The sequence below is a fragment of the Sprattus sprattus genome (genome assembly GCF_963457725.1).
Source record: "Sprattus sprattus genome assembly, chromosome: 14".
Taxonomy (NCBI): domain Eukaryota; kingdom Metazoa; phylum Chordata; class Actinopteri; order Clupeiformes; family Clupeidae; genus Sprattus; species Sprattus sprattus.
The window spans coordinates 4,399,232-4,410,300 of NC_137912.1; positions in this window are offsets into that span (position 1 = coordinate 4,399,232).

An 11,069-nucleotide genomic window follows, 5' to 3' on the forward strand; every position below is an offset into this window, starting at 1 on the left:
TATGTTGGACCAAATAGTTGCAGTGGTGCACTCTGAACCTTGGCCTTCAGCCACACTGATACGCCAACATATATTTGGCAGACAATCATTATTTTCCCTAACAGCACATTTCGCCAATCTGGATAGCTGTGAAATATGACTGTTATTTTTTATATTAATGCATAAGTAAAAACATGAATAACATCAGGAATTTGTTCTGCAATCTCAGAGGAGAAAAAAATGCTGGGTTTCTGCCGGGTTAATATTAACTTTAGGGCGTATAGCAGTTCTTATAAGACTAGCATAGACTAGCATTAGCAACAACTTCTATTAGACCCTTCTTCTCTGTCCACACCACCAGCAGTTGCTTATTCCATATCAACAATGTCAAACAGCTACGCTGTGATGTGGCCTGGACATTCAAAGTGGACAGTTTTTAGCATTTATCTACAGTATCTTCATCCAAAACACAGAAGTCTACAATTCTTGGTTGCCATTGGTCTAACTGTCTAACATCAGATAAAATCTGATTAGATGTATTTTCCACCTCTTGACCTGCCAGTGTTCCTTTTTCTTGCATTTCACGAACACATAGCCTACCTTCTGACACACAGACACCATTACTAAGAGTTATAACATTACAGCAGTGTTGTCCAGCAGTGCATCCCCTCCCCCCCCCCCACATTACTGACAATCTCATTATATGGATTTATCATTCTGAATGCAGGCTAGTCATATTTGTTTCTTACGCCCCTCGTCCTTATCTGCTTTGTTGGAAAAAGTCCCTATGAGAATTGGGGTTTTGGAAAATTTGACAAAATAACACCTGTGGTAGCTAAATAACAACCCCATAGCCTGGGGCCCTTGTAGATCACTCACCAATCCAGAAGGCAGAGGATGGTGTTTGAGGTAGGTGTTGGCACCATTGAATGAGGGGTGCCACCATGGTTTTCCACACCTCTTTTACGAAAATGTCTTCCTTTTAAGAACCTCCCCTGCTTCCAGCCTGGATTTACCTCCATCCACACCACAAATGGATGTGCCATTAACCTGCAAAAGTGTGACAATCACTAAATCAAAAAATGAGTACATACAACTGATACTTCATGTCTTGCATATGTAGCGGAGTTAATAATTCCACTTGCCATTTAGAGATAACTTTTCATTTGGCTAGCAAGACAGGGTTTTTATTATGTAACATGAGCGCCATCTATTGGTGCAATTCTGTAGAATTGGGGGGCACGTTCTTACCGACTATGGATGCATTTAAACCCAAACGGGAGGTCTCTCATTTTATATTAGAGACCATTTTGTTTTGTTTCTTTAGTTTTAGCTGCAAAGTGATAGCTAACCACGTTGCGTTAGCTTGCTGGTGTGGTTGTAGTGGCTAAAGCTTCTATCCTTCATTTTTGGTTTTATAGTGTGGAGCTGAATGTGAAACTGTGAGACACTGTGAGACACACTGATTCTGTTCTTCAGGTACAGTTTACAACTTTCGCCTTATTGTGTATTTTATGTGTATGCCCAGTCTTGAGTAGCCTGTAACTAGAATAAACGGCTGGATAGCCAAAAAGACACAACGCTTGAGGGAGTACTTTATATCTGCTACACATAGTAAAATGAGAAAAATGGCATCAAAGCATTCTTTTAATTTATCATAACAAAAAGATATCAAATATACATATACATCTTCAAATTAATAGAATTGACTCCATAGTGTTCACAAGATGGTTGGCTTGGCATGTACTGTTTGAATGATCAGGTTCCCTTAAAAGCAACCAGACGCTGATTGTTACGCCCCCTGGTGGCTCGGAGTAGGACGCAACATAAGGGCAACAGGTTTGGGCAAGTGAGGGTGCAGTCACACAAAATCCAGGACAAAAGGTGAATTCAAAATAAAGTGTTTATTTACAAAAAGGCAACACAGGGATCAACAAGGACTGTCAGTGGCACCAAATAAAAGAACATAACAAAACCCACCCCCCCACCCCCCATTGACAGGTGCTTTGCACCCAAAAATACAGTGGGTGGTGCTCACTCTAGCCTAGGGTATTAACAACAGGTAAACCTACGTGTATGAAAGATGTAAACCCCAGGGTATCTTACCTATCCTTATTGACCCTGTGCGCACAACAAAATAATTAACAAAGACAAAGACAAAACTAAAGTAGGCTGCTAACAACTAAAGTAATAAGGTTTAAACAAATGTGTAATAACTAAAGACAATACAATAAACCAACAAAGAAGCCAAGCACTCACAAGCACTCGCAACCACTAGTAAACACTAGCAAAATACACTCCAAAACAAGCCAACAGAGCTCAACCAAAGCTCTGCCACAGCTCAAAACCAAACCAAAGCACTCAACTTCTGACAAACAAACACAGGACTATTTAAAGGGGAATGGTTGATGGGAGATCTGGAACAGGTGTGGTGATTTGGTGATTGGGACCAGGTGTGCACATCTGAGAATTTGGAGAATGAAAACAGGAGGAGGAGACAGAACAACAACACAAACATACTACACAAAACAGAACACTATACATGTAGGCCTATAACATGCATAACATAAATGACATACAGAACACTGTACGTAACACTGATCCGCTAGATAAGTGATAGATGAGTGGCAGAGGCTCTACCAACTTGTCCAAACCTCTCTGATCGTCTTGTTGATGGCGGCCTGGTCTTGGATCACGGTTGTTGAGGCGAATAACCTGTGGCAACACATGAAATGCCTGGAGTGATATAGTGGCATGAAAACTTGCCCTACCAGACTTTACATCTCATGAACTGGTGGCAGAACTGTTTCTGGATCTGTACCAGAGGAAATCAAAAGACCCACCTATGCTCGGATATCTTTCTGGTCCACCTCATTCCAACTTGGTCATGTTTATCACTATTGATGGAACCGAATATTGCTATTCTCCTGTTGTAACAGACATGAACTAAATCTAACTAAGTGCTCACATCATTTTGAATCATCTGACTCTGTAACCCATACCCATGGATACTCTGTCTTTGTCTCACTGAGAGCTGATACAGTAGCATCTGAAAGCCCTTCCCTCCAGATATACCTATAGGGTGTGATCTTAATACCACAACCCCTGTATTCTACCTGACTGAATGGTTTAAATGCAACACATTCCTACAGTCAGGTAGGCCATTATCTGAGCAACACGCCTAGAGGATGTCTCCACGTCGAAATAAACTCTAGAAATACCTAACTACGTCCTCGAGGTCGTACCCCAATTGGTAACGCTGTATGGTTAACTTCTGCTTACCTTGTAAAATTGGTGACGCATTAGCTAAGTGATTTGGTTTGTATTTTTCGCTGTTAGCATAGGCAACAGACATATTTCAGAAATATAACATGCCTTTTATTGAACATAATCGAATGCTTGTCTCTCAAGCAGTTAGCCTACTGAATTTCCACGGGTTTTATTTTCACACAAAAATGCTAATCGCCAACAAATTGACAACGGTCACTCTCAAAGTCAAAAGTCAAAGTCAGTTTATTGGCACAAACGACACACACAAACACACATATGCATTTAGGGTGGCGACACGGGACACACACACGGATGCCGAGGTCGCAGTTCATTTTTCCTCTCCATTTTTCCCATTATGGACTGTCCTTCCTCCAGGACCCCAGGAGCATTTGGCAGCCTTTATGGCGCCCGGGGCCCAAGTCAAGTGATCCGTCGGTGTTGGTCAGGAGGATAGGAGAGTGTTCTGTTCCTCTGCATGTGTTTCTGTTGGGGTTCTTAGTGCAGGAAACCTCTTGTGGTCAAGGGAAGGACATGCAAACTCCACACAGAATGACCAAGGAGATCACCCACCTGAGCACTGAAGGCCTGGGGAGAACCTGCCCCCAGGACCAACAGTGCCCCATGGCCCCAGGACCAACAGTGCCCCATGCGGGAATCTAACCCAGGACCTTCTTGCTGTGAGGCGGCAGTGCAAGCACCTGATCCACCGTGTCACTTTCTCTCACACTTGTATGATGGTTTAAGCTAAAGCCACAGGTAATGCAATTCATTTAATTGAAGGTCCTGGGCCACTGAGTGCCTCTGTCTGTCTGTCTGTGTGAGTGCATGCACGAGATAGCTGTGTGGGGCGCTTTTGCCGCACTATTTCAGCACTGGACAGTGACCATCAAATCGGGCATCCAAACTACAGAGATAGCAGGATTGTACTGGATATGACCCCGCCTAACTCTGTGGGCACAGACTAACCACTGTGTTGTTGAGCCTGCAACGGCCTGCAATGGCTCTTTGCCAGAATTAGAAGGCAGGACTGTTCGAAGTTCTATGGTTCAGGTTCAAGTTAAAGTTTATTTATATAGCACATGTCATATGGTATACATATACACAAAGTGCTTTGAGTGCAGAGAAGACATTAAATAAAGACAATAAAATGAATCAAATTAAAAAAATTAAAAATAAAATGAAGTGTTATAAACAAAGAGTAGTCATGAATTAAAAGCTGAAGAAAATAAAAAAGTTTTAATTCCCTTTTTAAAAGAGAGCACTGAGTGCGATGACCTTAACTCCAGAGGTAGGCTATTCCAGAGGGTTGGGGCACAGTAAGGCACTGTGTGCAGCATTGGCGTTTATTCTTGGGGTCGTGAGAAGACATTTATTGGAGGACTTTAGGCAATGCTGTTGATCATAAAAAGAAATCAAATCGGAAATATAGGGTGGGGCAAGGCTGTTAAGTGATTCATAGACAAGAAGGAGTATTTTAAACTAAATTCTTTGTTTTACAGGGAGCCAGTAAAGTGATTTAAGAACAGGGGTGATATGATTACATTTTGATGTTCTAGTGACTATTTCTGGCAGCTGCATTTTGGATAAGTTGAAGTTGAACTTTTATCTGAACTTTATTTACCAAATATTTTGGAATTGACGGGGATGATTGGAACTGGATGCAGTGATCCGCTGCTGCGATAATATGGGACAGGGCGTAATCTAGTGACTATTTCTGGCAGCTGCATTTTGGGTAAGTTGAAGTTGAACTTTTATCTGAACTTTATTTACGAAATATTTTGGAATTGACGGGGATGATTGGAACTGGATGCAGTGATCCGCTGCTGCGATAATATGGGACAGGGCGTAATTTTAAACCATTCAGTAAGGTAAAATACAGGGGTGTGGTATTAAGACCCCTATAGGTAATGGCAGGATGGGAAGACACCTGTGGGGGAGTTGGTCCTCTGAGGTGGGGGGCGGAGGACAAAGGGGGATTGTTGAAAGCAAGATGGAGGCTATCTAAAGGCTTTCAGATGCTACTGTATCAGCCCTCAGTGAGACAAAGACCGAGTATCCATGGGTATGGGTTACAGAGTCAGATGATTCAAAATGATGTAAGCACTTAGTTAGATTTAGTTCATGTCTGTTACAACAGGAGAATAGCAATATTCGGTTCCATCAATAGTGATAAACATGACCAAGTTGGAATGAGGTGGACCCGAAAGATATCCGAGCATAGGTGGGTCTTTTTATTTCCTCTGGTACAGATCCAGAAACAATTCTGCCACCAGTTCATGGGATGTAAAGTCTGGTAGGGCAAGTTTTCATGCCTCTATATCACTCCAGGCATTTCATGTAATGCCACAGGTTATTCGCCTCAACAACTGTGATACAAAACCAGGCCAAAAAGACGGTCAGAGAGGTTTGGACAAGTGGGTAGAGCTTCTGCCAAACATCTATAACCCAAGACCAGTGGATCAGCGTCTGGTTGCCTTTAGGGGACCCTGCCCATTCAAACAGTACATGCCAAGCCATCCATCTTGTGAACACTATGAAGTCAATTCTATCAATTTGAAGATGTAAATATCTTTTTGCTGTGATAAATTAAAAGAATGCTTTGATGCAATTTTTCTCATTTTACTATGCAAGACATGCACACTGTAAACCTGAATAAGTTCAGAGAACTCAAAACTTTTGATGTAACCGATTACATGAGAAAATTTGAGTACATATATATATATTTTTTAAGTAAACTTAACTCAAAAATTATACATCGGCTATTCAGATTTTTTTGTGTTATCATTTTCATAATTTTTGAGTTCTCTGATCTCATATTATTCCAAATTCGTAAAGGATTTAGCCTCGTCAGATATATGTGTTTCTCTGGGTCTTTCTCAAACTAGTTATTACGCCCTTACAAGTTTTTGAAAGGGTATCTTCCTTACGTTCCAAGTTCTTGCGCAAGCTCTTACTGTAGAGAGAACTGTCATTGGTCGACCGCCTTCCACTGCATTTACATTTACGTCTGTGATTTAGCAGACGCTTTTATCCAAAGCGATTGACAAGAAATGTTGCATTCATACATCATGAGCACTTTAGGGGTTCACACTTATACACTTGGTAAGAAGGAGTGGGGAATCGAACTAGCAACCTTCCAACCTCTGGATTACTAAACGACTCCTCTACCTTAAGTCTGTTGTGTCCGTCGCTCGTCGCAAGAGCTTTGCAATGGTGTTCGTCTGCACTTGCTCAGAAAACTAATACATTTTAAGTTGGGTCAACTAAATACCAGGTTTTAAGTACTGAATACATAATGTTAATGAGTTAGTAGAACTGTCTGGGTTTACAGTGTAGTATCACTTGTATGTACTCATTTTTTGATTTACTGATTGTCACACTTTTGCAGGTAAATGGAGGTTAATCCAGCCTGGAAGCAGGGAAGGTTCTTCAAAGGTAGAGGTGTGGAAAGCCATGGTGGCACCCCTCATTCAATGGTGCTAACACCTTCCTCGAACACCATCCTCTGCTTTCTGGATTGGTGAGTAGTGATCTACAAGGGCCCCAGGCTATGCGGTTGTTATTTAGATACCACAGGTGTTATTTTGTCGATTTTCCAAAACCCCAATTCTCAACAAACCAGAACTCGATAATACGCAGCATATAAAATGACTGTCACTTGTGCACTTTATTTCTGGCTGGCAAGACTTCGGTGTATAATTAATTAACAATGTAATTTATCGTGTATTGATGAATAGACAAGATTGTAGACTATGAAAATAATGAACAGGTCATCATGTCATGTAATCAATTGATACATTTTCAAGACATGCTTATTCATGAGCTGTAGGGTCTATATAGGGCTGGGCCATAACAGGAGGAAGTTTTTGGAGTTTATAAATGAAATGACTGCATGGATAGATAATTAGAGAGAGAGCGAGAGAGCGAGAGAGAAATATTAACACAAATACCTTCAGGGGCCGGATCCTAGTCCATATAAACTTCTTAATTTATGTTGTTGGATGCTGATATTAGGCCTGTCTCAGTTTAACTTCAGCCATGTGAGCAGGTCACAAGAAGCCTTATGCACCATTGTGTGCCGAAACTTGAGAAAGCAAAATGCATATAGCTATATGTGGGGGTGTGTTTTTTTATTTTTTATGTTGTAGCTGAAATATTGTCTTTTGGGGATAGGCTTTGAGCCAAGTGTAATGGAGGGGGATTGTCTTTAATCCCAAAGTGTACTCTTATGACTTGAGTGATGTCAAGGGCTGTTCTTTGAGGCACCAATCGCCACAGACTGCCCGTTATGAACAGAGGGATGCCCAATAACAGGTTTTTGTATGCACACACACATACTCATGCACTCATAAAATGATTCCCTTCCCTATATATTATATAAATAACAAACGTACAGATATGAATAATTATGTAACGTTACACAAAGCAAGGATAAGAATAAACACCAAGTGAAAATAATACATGATGTACTCGTGGATAAAAATGAATAACAAATATGACTAGCCTGCATTCAGAATGAAAAGTCCATATAATGAGATTGTCAGTAATGTAGGGGGGAGGGGATGCACTGCTGGACAACACTGCTGTAATGTAATAACTCTTAGTAATTAGGGGTGCAACGGATCATCATTGATCCGTGATCCGTTCGGATCATCTATTTCGGTTCGGCACACGCATGATCCGCGGATTGATTTATGAAAAAAAAAAAATTGTGCGCATGTTCAGTCCACACACAGCCGTAACCATTCCTGCTAGTTCCAGGGACAGAGCTACTTAACACGCTCTGGGTAAAAGTCTGCAACAGTTCCCTTTTCAATAAGCAAACAGTCCTATGGCTCGTTGTGATTTATTGTCCTCAGCGTACAACATGTAGAACAGTGGGCATGGAAAATAAAAGTAGGCTAGACTTCGGTGACTACTGTAACGATAACTGCTGCCTCTAGTGCTACGTCTGTTTCCATATACTCGCGCTGCCACACAAACCTGTCGCCTAGGTTACCACACAGACGTAACACGTAGCTGACATAGCGATTGCTAACATAAAGAAAAACCTGCAACACAGCGTGGTAATGGCGAGCGGAGGAACAGAAAAACTTGAACGCCCCACATTTAAATCTCCTGTTTGGGAGCATTTTGGCTTCCCTGTCAAATTGAATGCAGAAGGAAAGAGGTTGGTGGATAAAACCGTGACGGTGTGTAGGCAGTAGCACTGTGGCACAAGAAAGCCATACAACATGCAGTGGAAACACATCGAGCACGGCCACGCATTTACAGCGACATCACCCCGGTGTTTCACTGACAGGAGTGAAACCGAAAGCGGCTCAACAACCGCTCATCACCGCGGCATTTAAGCAGCCCCTTCCTCCACAATCAGACCGGGCTAAAGCAATCACAAGTGTTAATAAACAAAAAGACAAAACATGTTTATTTGTCTTGTCTATTTTTTTTTTGCTGATCCGAAAAATGATCCGATCCGTGACTCTGATCCGAGGAACGATCCGAACCGTGAGTTTTTTTATCCGTTGCACCCCTATTAGTAATGGTGTCTGTGTGTCAGAAGGTATGTGTTCGTGAAAGGAACACTGGCAGGTCAAGTGTTGTGTGAGGTGGAAAATACATGTAATCAGATTTTATCTGATGTTAGACAGTTAGACCAATGGCAACCAAGAATTGTAGACCTCTGTGTTTTGGACGAAGATACTGTAGATAAATGCTAAAAACTGTCCACTTTGAATGTCCAAGCCACACTTCAGTGTAGCTGTTTGACATTGTTGATATGGAATGAGCAACTGCTGGTGGTGTAGACAGAGAAGAAGGGTCTAATACACATGTGTCAAACTCAAGGCCCACCAGCTCCTCAGAATGTTGCAAAAAGTTCCATTGATTTGAATGAGCAACGGTGAATTTTCATTTGGCTGGCCTTATTTTCTCTCAGGATAAATCAATTATCCATCTATCAGGCATGAGAATCACTCACCTTTCAGCGAAATTCGCCGTTTTGAAAACAAAGTAGGTGACCTACGTGAATCGTGTAGATTCGATGAGTTTTGTTTTTGTGGGGGGGGGGGGGTTGGACATATTTTTCATATTCAGATGACATGTACATTTGTACTGAACTAGTGCTGGCGGCGGCAAGGTGCTCAGTGTTGCCAGATTCTAAATTGCGTATCATATCAAAGGCTCAAAATGATCGTATTTGGAGGATAATGAATTATATCTGTCAACACTGGGAAAGTTTGACCAATGACAGAGCTCGCGCAAGAAGTTGGAACGTAAGTGATACCCTTTCCAAAACGTGTAAAGACGTAATAACTCATTTGTGAAAGACCCAGAGAAACAATAATATCCGACGAGGCAAAATCCCGGACAATTTTGGAATCCCTGCTGGACGCATTTTTTGTGTGTGACCGTAATGTTAGCATATAAAACGTTAAAACATGTGTTCGGTAACTTAACGGGAAGATTCATTTCAAGGGGCATAACCTTCAGATACAAGTATGAAAAAGTTAGCAATGATGTGATTAGCCTGGTTACGAGACGGCTACGGTGTGAATAACTGATGGAGTAAGATAATTTAGCTACATTAACTCAAACGCCACGGAGACTCCCTGTTCTAACTTTGAATCGCTCTGTTGGGGCAAAGTGACCATTGCAAAGGTGTTTGACTACAGACTGTTAACGTAGCAAATAATTCCTACTATTTCAGCCAGTCAACCTACAAGCCTTGCAGGTATAAAACCAATCATGACGTCAGATGACCATTTTCAGTCTCGTTACCATAAACAAGACCCAATACAGTGCAACCCTGAGCACTGACATGATAAGCACTTTGGTGACAAGAAAGGTGAGCATGGCTGCAAAGGGGACTCTTGTCACATGGAAGGCTTCAGTGATGCTCTGCTCAAAAAGGCCAAGTCGCCAAGCTATGTATGAGGCAAAGCAGTCAAGAGCAAGTGCCACTGGAAGTAGATAGATGGATACTTTAATAGGAGCTTAACATATATTTAAATATATACATCCAGTTATTCAACATAATAAATCAGCGGCGAAAAAAACAATAGAATCATATTTTCTTGACAAGAATTCCATAAATGAAAAGAGATCCTTACATTTTGCATAATTTAGTAGGCTACTTCTAAAGAATATATGATTGTATTGTTTTTTTCGCCGCTGATTTATTATGTTGAATAACTGGATGATGCGAGTGCATGGAAATATTAACGCGAAGGGCCTCGCCAATAAAATGTATTGAAATCTGAATTACATAACATTGTATTGGCTGTCAATCATGATGGAAGAGTAGACAAGTTAAGTTACGGCATCTCTCGTGGGGGCTATGCATTAAGCCATTTGTGGTGCCCTTACCACATTGTGCCTCATATACTGTAAATGATAGACCCAGTGACAGGCTGGCATGAAATGGCTTGCATAATACTAAGTAAGGAGGCCAAAATATTTTTTGACTCATGGCTGAAGCTAAGTTTCTCCAGCTCTCCCCAGGTTGGAAAAAAAGCATCTCAAACTGCATCAGATTGACGCTTTAAAATATGGCATATTTAAATTTTACTTACAGGGGGGGCACGCCCCCGGACCCCCCCAGAGGGGTAATATCCTCCTCACCTTTTTCACCCCTTACCCGTTTTCATGCCTGATCTATCTCCTATTAATCTATCTATCAGAGCTTGTCTGCCGCGGCCGCTGGTATGTCGAACGCACCACAAATACTGCAAGTCGCACAATGCACTGGTCCCCACGTTGGTAGCATACGTCAGTTTAGGCCCACAAGCGCGGGCGCTTTCCCAACTGTCTGGCTCTCGACT